This window comes from Musca autumnalis, unplaced genomic scaffold (genome assembly GCF_047663935.1).
Source record: "Musca autumnalis isolate F117 unplaced genomic scaffold, ASM4766393v1 scaffold_5, whole genome shotgun sequence".
NCBI lineage: Eukaryota > Metazoa > Arthropoda > Insecta > Diptera > Muscidae > Musca > Musca autumnalis.
In genome coordinates, this window is record NW_027412088.1 from 194,421,662 (window position 1) to 194,433,490 (window position 11,829).

Consider the following 11,829-nt stretch of genomic DNA (forward strand, 5'->3'; position numbering starts at 1 on the left):
TGTAAATACATATTTTTGTAATAAACCTGGATTTTTTAAAAAATAAATTTGAAATATACGTTGATTAAAAAAAATATTTTTGAAATTTTTTCAATAAACGTGGATTTAAAAAAGATATATATTTGAAAAATATTTGAAAAAATAAAAGTGGATTTTTTAAAAAAATATATTTGAAACAATAGAGGATTTTTATAAAATATTTTTTGTACCACACTTGAATTTTTTTAATAAACGTGATTGGATTTTTTAAAAAACATTTTTTGAAAAAAAGTGGACTAAAATTGGATTTTTTAAAAATATTTTTCGAATAAATGTGAATTTTTTAAAAAATATTTTTTGAATAAACGTGGATTAAAAAAAAATATTATTTAAATAAACGTGGATTTTTTAAAAAATGTTATTTGAGTAAACGTGAATTTAAAAAAACCTTTTTGGAATAAACATGGATTTTTAAAAAATATTAATGGAATAAACATTGAGGTTTTAAAAAATAAATTTGGAATATGCGTTGATTTGTTAATGAAACAGTTTTGGAATAAACCTGGATTTTTTAAAGAAATAAATTTGGCATATACGTTTATTATTTTTGTAAAATTCTTGGAATAAACCTGGATTAAAAAAATGGAAGGTAATAAACCTGGATTTTTTTAAAAATAATTTTGAAATATACGTTGATTTAAAAAAGAATATTTTTGGAATAAGCCAGTATTTTTTAAAAAATATATTTGGAATATACGTTGATTAAAAAAATATTTTTGGAATAAACATAGATTTTTTAAATATTTTTTGAATAATCGTGGATTTTCCAAAAAATATTTTTGGAATAATAAAAATATTTCTCATAAAATATTTTTGGAATAATCGAGGATTTTTTAAAAAATATTTTTGGAATAAAAGTGATTTTTCAACAAAATATTTTTGGAATAATAGTGTATTTTTCAAAAAATATTTTTCGAACAATATTGGACTTTTTGGATTTCTCAAGAAATATTTGTGGAATAATCGAGGATTTTTTAAAAAATATTTTTGGAATAAAAGTGATTTTTCAACAAAATATTTTTGGAATAATAGTGGATTTTTCAAAAAATATTTTTCGAATAATATTGGACCTTTTAAAAAATATTTTTGGAATAATCACGTTTTTTATATATTTTTACAATAATCGTGGATTTTTAAAAAATATATTTAGAATAATCGTGGATTTTTAAAGAAAAATATATTTGGAATAATTACTGATTTTTCAAAAGATATTTTTGGAATAATCGTGGATTTTTCAAAATATATTTTTGGAATAATCGTGGATTTTCCAAAAAATATTTTTGCAATAATAGAAGATTTTTACAAAAAAAATATTTTTGTTGGCGTTTTTTATTGTTGGACTGCAGAATTTTACATCTTTGTGTTTATTTCAGCTTTAGTCCATATTTTGTTGTATTCAAGTATTTGAATAACAACAAAATGTTTTACAGTGGATATGAAATTGATTAGTTGCGGGCGGAGGGTAGGGAATACTATAGTTTCAGTTGTCACCAAACAACTTCATCAGTTCCCTTTTCCGCCGACTCTGTATCGATAAACAGGTCAATAAGCCCATCCAGCAAATTAAACAAAATGAGAAATTTGCTATATGGCCCTAAAGCTGATTACCCTACAATTTGAGTCGAACTAAAGAATTTCATATCCACCACTGTTTTTATGTCGTCTTTGCTTTGCAAAGAATACGAACATAGGATTGTTGCTTCAATAAGCGGGGGTAAAACAACGAGAAAGTTGTTGTTTTTGCATTACGCATTGATCAACAAGGCCGTGCTGATGCCTATTATTGTTGTTGGCGTTTTTTATTGTTGGACTGCAGAATTTTACATCTTTGTGTTTATTTCAGCTTTAGTCCATATTTTGTTGTATTCAAGTATTTGAATAATAACAAAATGTTTTACAGTGGATATGAAATTGATTAGTTGCGGGCGGCACCTTAATAAACAATATTACCCAGCAAAATTTGATGGAAGGGGTCCCATGCGATGACATGATTTCATGGCATCTTTTGCATTGGTTCAGACGAATTCGTGAAAGATCCGATCTTTTTATTAGCATTTGAATCAATGCCAAGGAAGTCGTGAAGGATTCGATCTTTTCATCAGCATTTGAACCCATGCAAAGGATGTCGTGAAAGATCCGATATTTTCATCAGTATTTGAACCCATTCCATCGATCCAATGGAGATGATGAAACAATATCTCTAAACAGAGATATTAAGCTATTTTCTCAATGATTGATGGGGGTCAATCAAAAAATCCATTCTGTCATAACTCAGAAATTTCAGCTATCATTCCGAAAAGGAATTTTTCCTCCCCCAGATAAAATTTCCCATAGAGACCACAATGTCTTTAATAGAAACCAAGAATGACTTCTCATACAAACAAGATAAGAATACAAATAGACCTTTGTGAGAAGACCAGTAAGACTTCTGAGGAAAGAGGTTAAAGGTCCAATCTTAATTCGATTGTCATATAACTTTACTTTTCTTGCAAAAATTTAAAGAATCAATTGGATCAACAAAATAAGGATGAATAGACTGCACTTCAGAGGATAGTAAATATATTGTGAATTGTCCTTTAACTTAGTCTTATATACCCTTTTGCATATATGTTTTCTTATACCTTTCTTTTAAAATAAATAATGATTAAAAAAAATGTTGTTGTTCCAAATTTAATGTTGTATTTCTATAACGTGGAAAAAAATTCGCCCGGAGTCGGAGTCGAGTTATTTTTTTCGACTCAGACTCCGACTCCAGCAAAATTGCTCGACTCCGACTCGTAGACTCCGACTCCGACTCCGAAACCCTGGCCGAGAGAGTACACACCTTCAAATACCTGGGTGTACTTATTAATGACCAATGGGATTGCTCCAAGGAAAATCGATGTCGGATAGAGATGGCAAAAGATGCATTTTTTAAATATAAGAAAGTCTTTGTCAATCATGATATAAACATCGAAACAAAAGCAAGGTTTATAAAATGCTACATCTGGTCAGTTCTAATGTATGCTGTGGAGACGTGGACTATTAAAGCTGCTGATATACGACGACTGGAATCCTTCGAAATGTGGGTCTACCGCAGAGTTTTAAAAATACCATGGACTGCGCACGTGACAAATGCCGAAGTATTGACAAGAATGAATCAAAGAAGAGAACTCATAGCTACAATCAAAAAACGAAAAAACCTGATATCTGGGACACATCATGAAAAATGTAAAATATAGGTAATTGCAAAAAATCCTGAAAGCAACAGTTGAAGGTCGGCGTAAAAGAGGCCGAAAAGAGATGACCTGGCTAAAGAACATAGAAGAATGGACAAAATATAATAATTCGGCAAACCTTCTAAATGCGGCAAGAAACAAAAACACTTTTGGGACAATTGTTAATAATTTATAAATATATAGTACTAAATAATATCAAATTAAATATGTATATAAATAAGTAAATGAAATGTACCTCGATATAATTGAATGGTCGCTTACATTCGAAAATCGAATTAGCAAATAAATAAGAAGAATAAAGAACATATCTTATTCTTATAAAGCAGATAACGTAGATACCTTATCCAAGCATTGCGGATAAAATAGATACCTTATCTATGTTGTGTAAATAATGCAAATACCATATCAACGTTATTTGGATACCTTATACAAATTATGTGAATACCGTATATAGATTACTTATAACAACAAAATGTTTTGCAGTGGATATGAAATTGATTAGTTGCGGGCGGAGGGTAGGGAATACTATAGTTTCAGTTGTCACCAAACAACTTCATCAGTTCCCTTTTCCGCCGACTGTGTATCGATAAATAGGTCAATAAGCCCATCCAGCAAATTAAACAAAATGAGAAATTTGCTATATGGCCCTAAAACTGATTACCCTACAATTTGAGTCGAACTAAAGAATTTCATATCCTCAAATTGTAGGGTAATCAGTTTTAGGGCCATATAGCAAATTTCTCATTTTGTTTAATTTGCTGGATGGGCTTATTGACCTGTTTATCGATACAGAGTCGGCGGAAAAGGGAACTGATGAAGTTGTTTGGTGACAACTGAAACTATAGTATTCCCTACCCTCCGCCCGCAACTAATCAATTTCATATCCACTGTAAAACATTTTGTTGTTATTCAAATACTTGAATACAACAAAATATGGACTAAAGCTGAAATAAACACAAAGATGGAAAAAAAAAATATTTTTTAAATAAATGTGATTTTTTCAACAAAATATTTTTGGAATAATAGTGGATTTTTCAAAAAAATATTTTTCGAATAATATTAGACTTTTTGGATTTCTCAAAAAATATTTGTGGAATAATCGAGGATTTTTTAGAAAATATTTTTGGAATAAATGCGAATGTTTCAACAAAATATATTGGAATAGTAGTGGATTTTTCGAAAAATATTTTTCGAATAATATTTGACTTTTTAAAAATATTTTGGAATAATCTTGCTTTTATAAATATTTTTACAATAATCGTGGATTGTTAAAAAATATTTTTAGAATAATCGTGGATTTTTAAAGAAAATTATTTTTATAATAATCAAGGATTTTTAAAGAAAAATATATTTGGAATAATTATTGATTTTTCAAAGGATATTTTTGGAGTAAACGTGTAATTATAAAAAAAAAAATATGTTTGCAATAATAAGGATTTTTACAAAAATATTTTTGGAATAATAGTGGATTTTTAAATATTTTCATTTTTTGCATTGCATTTTTATAAAATGTTTTTTGAATAATTGAGGATTTTTTTAAATTTGCTTTTCGAATTATCGTGGATTTTGTTTAATTTTTTTTTTTTTGAATAATAGTGAATTTTTATAAAAATATTTTTCGAATAAACTGGAGTTTTATTTTGAAAAATAGTTTTGAATAGTAGTGCATTTTAAAAAAATATTTTTGTAATATTAGTGGATTTTTTAAAAAATATTTTTTGGAATTATCGTGGATTTTTAAAAAAAATATTTTTCGAATAATCGTGGATTTTTTAAATTTTCTTTTAGCTAGTCGTTGATTTTTGAAAAAATATTTTTCGAATAATCGTGAATTTTTATAGAAATATTTTTCGAATAAACTGGAGTTTTAAATAAATTTTTTTCGAATGAACGTGCATTTTTTATAAAATATATTTCGAATAAACGTGTATTAAAAAAAATATTTTTTGCAAAAAATTGTGAATTTTTTAAATATTTTTGGAATAAATCGCGTTTTGTAAATATTTTTGGAATAATCGTGGATTTTTCAAAAATATATTTTTGCAATAATCGTGGATATTTTGAAAAATATTTTTGATTAGTAGTGCATTTTTAAAAAATATTTTTGAAATATTAGTGGATTTTTTAAGAAAATATGTTTTGGAACAATCTTGGATTTTTCAAAAATATATTTTTGGAATAATCGTGGATATTTTGAAAAATAAATTTTGAAAAGTTGTGTATTTTAAAAAAATATTTTTGTAATATTAGTGGATTTTTAAAAAAAAAAATATTTTTTTTTAATTATCGTGGATTTTTAAAAAATATTTTTAGAATAATCGTTGATGTTTTAAAAAATATTTTTGAATTCATCTTTTATTTTTAAAGAATTTTTTAGGAATCTTTTATTTTTAAAGCATATTTCTAGGAAGCTTTAATTTTTAAAGCATACTTATAAGAAATTTTTAATTTTTAAAACATATTTTTAGGAATCCCTAATTTGTAAAGATTATTTATAAAAAAATTAATTTTAAAGCATATTTTTAGGAATCGTGGATTTTTTCAAAGAATGTTTTTGGGAAACGTTGATTTTTCCGAAGTCTAAAAGGTGTTATAAATTCTTTAAGGAATCGGATATTTTAAAGTGGATTTATTCTTTAAAAATATTTCCAAACAATCTCAGGTATTTCCCAGTTCTATCGGGCCTGAAGTCATTCCCTTGTAAAAAACCAACCACATCCAAAGAGAAATTGTAGTGAAATAATTGAAGCAAGTAAACAGCTTCCGAAAGGTTTAGCAAAGTTGATTTGCCACTTTGGCTTTAGAGCTTGGTGGCGGCTGTTGTTGGTTTTCTTGTTATTGCAACAGGCCATGCTGGTTATTATGACTTTGTTAAAACTCAATTGCGCAATTGTTTTTTTTTTTTCTTCAGCTTCAACTACATTGCCTGCAGCATATGTACAGAGAGCATGCGTAGCATTATTTCAAAGAGCAACGTACAACTGGCAGCCAGTGATCCCAGGGTGAGTAAGGGAATACCTCATGCTCTGTGATAACCACGTCAAACATAAAAAACAAGTTTACTTAACTTGATTGTCATTGTTTTTATTTTGATTTTTGTTGCATGTTTTATTTGTTGGTTTGTTTACTTTTTGGCTGTCGTTTAAACTTACGATTTGCAACATTTTGAACATGACCTTAACGAAATGAATTTTTGGTTGTTGGTGGCATGCGGCATGCCACCACATGCATAATATGAGCGCGAGATTCGCCAAAATAACAACACATCGTATTCACATTGACTTACAGATCACAATTGCAGCAGATGGGAAATTTTTGAAACTGGTTTTTCTTTTTTGCAGCAAAAGGAATTTTATATGTCCATTGTTTGTTGTTGAGTTGAAGAGAAAGCCCTTCTTGGATTAAAATCAAATACATAAATAAAATGCAATTAAAAAAAAAACAACAATGACATTGGAATTGACTGCGCAAAAAGAAGAAAATTTATTATGTGGATTTTTATAAATTATTTAACAGTTTTAATTATCGCCTGCAACTAATCCCATGTTTAAATAATGTGGAAAATGAGGAAAAATGCGGGATATTTTGAAAAAAAAACAAAAACTTGTTAATTGTGACTTAAATTAGTTGAGGATTTATATAATTAATTTTAAGTGGTGTAGGAGTTTATTAAGAGGGATGAAGGAAAATAATCATGTCGAAAAATGATTGATGGAAAAGGTATAGAAAGAGAGATTAATCGTGTCTGCTTGTTTGCAGTTGGTATGTTTGTTAGAAAAGCCAAATTTATTGAATTTTTTCTCGTTAGTAGAACTACTGAATTCAGATTTTTGTAAATTACTTCTTGTATAATCCTTCCAGGATGCTCAGGTTGTTGGTTCATCTTGTTGTATGTGCAAGCGAGTACGAATCCCAGAAGGTGGTGTCTTTATGGAATACTACAAGAGGCTTTCTGCCTTGAGAGGTCATTTGCTTTTAGAACACCTCAATAGGTCTTGAAGACCCTTAGAATTCTTCTTTCCACAGAAATCCTCACGAGGTCTTCTGTCTATGGAAGACATCTCTAATGTCTATAGGAGACCTCAAGAGGTTTTCTCTCTATAGAGTTCTCAAGTTCCCAAGAGGTATTTCCCTATAGACAAGTAAGAGAATATCAGTCAACTGCCGGAGATAGCCTCAGCCTATGACCAAAAAAAAGAAGCAAACACAATAAGTATGTCGTATATAAAATATATTAATTTTTTGTCACGAGTTTGCTTCAAAATACATGTAATCAGTAGGTACGGTTAAACTAAGTTTTGAAGACATTTTTAAAATGTTGAGAGTTATTTTGCACACTATCAATTTTAATCTGTTCAGGCAGAGTTTTTTGAAGCTTTCAGGCCATTATCTCAAGAAGTATGGACTTACTCGGAAAAAGATTGTAACGTTGTTGTTGTAGCAGCTTCTACAAGTACATGTAAATCCTTATTTTATTGATTCGGCTCTGCCTCCAGCTCCAAGTTCAGAAAGGACGCCACCTGAATAGGATTCGTCCAAAGAGAGAGTTGAGTTAAGTTAGTCGGGTTGGCTGGGCAGTTAAACAGGTGCTGCGTAGTATGCGGACCGGTTCCACATGCTGGATAGATATTTCGCGTGCCGTCAATCTTGGCCCAGTAAGAATTGAGGCGGCTGCACCAACCAGATCTAAGTTGTGTCAACACGACTCTCGTTTGTCCTGGCAGCTGTTGTTCTTCTGCTGCCACGGGTGGTGGATGATCGTCGAGGACGATATTCGCACTGTAGGTTGCCAGAGCCTCTGCAACCGCATCAGTGTGAATGTCCCTTAAACCTGCCTGGTATTCACGTTGATCTAGAGGTTCTCTTTTATATCTTTGGACCTCTCTCTCCAGATCTCGATAATCCACCAGATGGTGATTTGGGTGGTCTTGCCTATAGCATCCAAGCAAGTACTGCATCGTCAACATCCTGTTGTGTCGACGCACAGGAAGGATCTGTTAATGGTCCACTTCAGACATGAGGTGACATCCTGTAGCTGTTCTCACGGCAGCATTCTGGCAGATTTGTAGTTTATCCCATTGCGTATCACTTACGTTAGCAAACCACGCTAGCGCCGCATAGCTTACCACAGACCGACCTATCGCGTTGTATGTGGATAACAAGGTTTCTTTATCTGCACCCCTTAAGTGCTGCCGGCTAGGGACTTGAGGACCTTGTTCCTGTTTCTCAGCTTATCGCAGATAACTGTAGTATGCTGGGACGAGTTATACATGCTATCGAATGTAAACGCTAGAACTTTGGGGTAGTTTGAGGTCGGAATAATTACACCGTCGACCTGCACATTCAGTGGGAGCTTCATCTGCGCCGTCCATGTGGTGAAAAGTGTGGCTGTTGACTTAGTGGTGGATATTTTCATATTCCTCGCGTGGAAAAACTCTACAACATCAATGAGATAGGCATTTAGCCTGTCACCGATGTTGGGACCTAACGACATGAGTGTACAATCATCCGCGTACGTAATTAACTCAATGCCGTCGGGAGTGCGTGGAATTGGAGAGAGGTAGAGGTTAAACAGTTCCGGAGATATCCTAGCATGGCTTACCGTAGCCTAGCATGGCTGACCGTATCAAATGCTTTGGTCAGATCCAATGCTACCATCACTGTTCTGCACCGTTGTAATAGGGAAAAAATTGCAAAAAAAAAATTAAAACAAATCCGAGACAAGCCCTCAAATTGCTTCATTCCATTTTGTGTGGAAGGTACCCTTAGGACGGGACCGATATAGTCCATATTGAAACCTGATACCTGAATGGATGAAGTAATACGAAGTGTAAAGATTGGACCAATCAGAAACTCAATGCCAGAGTTGCCTTGCGGATTCTCCATTTTAATTAGTTCCATTTGCGTTTCTTGGAGCTTTTAGGCCAGTATCTCAGGAAGTATGGAATTGCGTCCGAAAACAATTATACGGTTATAAAGGGACTGCAGGGACAACCAGATGAAAAAACTATCCGAGAAGAGCCCTTAAACTGCACTTTTCCTAAATTGTGTCAATATTCGAACCCGACCGTTTTTGGGATAGAATAATATAATGTGCCCTGTTTGAAGCAAATCGATTGTCCGCTTCGACAGTTATCGCTCAAACCAGCGTTCACATTCTATAGCAGACCTCAATAGTTCTTCTATCTATAGAAGACCTCAATAGGTCTTCTGTCTATAGGAGCCCTCAAGATGTATTCTGCCTATAGAAACCTCAAGAGGCTTTCTGTCTATAGAAGACCTCTTAATGTCTTCTGTCTATTGAAGATCTCAGGAGGTGTTCTGTCTAAAGAAGATCTCAAGATCTATAGAGAATCTCAAGAGGTCATCGGTCTATAGAGAACCTCAAGAGGTCTTCTGTCTATAGAGAACCTCAAGATGTCTTCTGTCTACAGAAGAGCTCAAGAGGCCTTCTGTCCATAGAAGCCCTCCAGAGGTCTTCTGTCTATAGAAGGCCACATAGGACCTCTGTCTATAGAAACCCTCAAGATGTATTCTGCCTATAGAAGACCTCAAGAGGTTTTCTATCTATAGAAGACCTCTTAAGGTCTTCTGTCTGTTGAAGATCTCAGGAGGTGTTCTGTCTAAAGAAGATCTCAAGATCTATAGAGAACCTCAAGAGGTCTTCTGTCTATAGAGAACCTCAAGATGTCTTCTGTCTATAGAAGGCCACATAGGACCTCTGTCTATAGAAACCCTCAAAAGTTCTTCTGCCTGTAGAAGACCTCATAAGGTCTTCTGTCTGTTACAGATCTCAAGAGGTCTTCTGTCTTCAAGAAGTTTTCTGTCTATAGAAGACCTCAAGAAGTTTTCTGTCTATAGAAGACCTCAAGAGGTCTTCTCTCTGTAAAGAAGAATTATTCTGTCTACCGAACTCCTCAAGAAGTCTTCTGTTTAAACTTCAAGAGTTCTGTCTTTAGACGACCTCAAGAAGTCTTCTGTCTGTAGAACAGCTCAAGAGGCCCTCTGTCTGCACGAAAAAAGGCAGATGAACAATATAACTTGCGGTTTGAGTATCAGTCTATAGAAGCTCTCAAGATGTCTTCTGCCTATAGAAGACCTCAAGAGTCCTTCTTCGCCTATAGAAGACTTCATAAGGTCTTCTGTCTGTTGAAGATCTCAAGAGGTGTTCTGTCTATAGAAGATCTCAAGATCTATTGAGAACCTCAAGTGGTCATCTCTCTATAGAGAACCTTAAGAAGTCTTCTGTCTATAGAAGAGTTCAAGAAGCCTTCTGTCCATAGAAGGCCTCCAGAGGTTTCTGTCTATAGAAGGCCACATAGGTCCTCTGTCTATAGAAACCATCAAAAGGTCTTCTGTCTATAGAAGACCTCATAAGGTCTTTTGTCTGTTGAAAATCTCAAGCGGCCTTCTGTCTATAGAAGACCTCAAAAAGTTTTCTGTCTATAGAAGACCTCAGGAGGCCTTCTCTCTGCAGAGAAAAACTATTCTGTCTATCGAACTCCTTAAGAAGTCTTCTGTTTAAACTTCAAGAGATCTGTCTATAAAGAACCTCAAGAGGTCTTCTGTCTATAGAGGACCTAAAGAGGTCTTCTGTCTATAGAGGACCTCAAGAAGTCTTCTGTCTATAGAAGGCCACAACAGGTCCTCTGCCTATAGAAACCTTCAAAAGATCTTTTGTCTATACATGACCTTCAGAGTTCTCTATAGAAGTTCACAAGAGGTCTTCTGCCTATGGAATACATCAAAAGGTCTTCTGTCTATGGAAGACATCAATAGGTTTCTCTCTCAAGATATCTTCTGACTATTAAAGAACTCAATAGGTTGAAGCGGTTTATACAGCATCATTGGGCGGTACCGGTAACTATAGTTGTCAGGGATCTCTTCCGATGAGGACAGAGGACCTATGTCTATAGAAACCCTCAAAAGGTCTTCTGTCTGTTGAAGATCTCAAGAGGTCTTCTGTCTATAGAAGACCTCAAGAAGTTTTCTGTCTTAAGAAGACCTCAAGTGGCTTTGTGCCTATAGAAGACCTCAAGAGGTCTTCTCTCTGTAGAGAAGAACTATTCTGTCTACCGAACTCATCAATAAGTCTTCTGTTTAAGTGTTCTGTCTGTAGAAGAGCTCTAGAGGCCCACTGGCTATAGAAGGCCTCCAGAGGTCTTCTGTCTGTAGAAGAGCTCAATAGGCCCTCTGACTATAGAAACCATCAAAAGGTCTTCTGTCTATAGAAGACCTCCAAATCGATTGTCCGCTTCGACAGTTATCGCTCAAACCAGCGGTCACTTTCTATAGCAGACCTCAATAGTTCTTCTATCTATAGAAGACCTCAATAGGTCTTCTGTCTATAGGAGCCCGCAAGATGTATTCTGCCTATAGAAGACCTCAAGAGGCTTTCTGTCTATAGAAGACCTCTTAATGTCTTCTGTCTATTGAAGATCTCAGGAGGTGGCTTTGTGCCTATAGAAGACCTCAAGAGGTCTTCTCTCTGTAGAGAAGAACGATTCTGTCTACCGAACTCATCAATAAGTCTTCTGTTTAAGTGTTCTGTCTGTAGAAGAGTTCTAGAGGC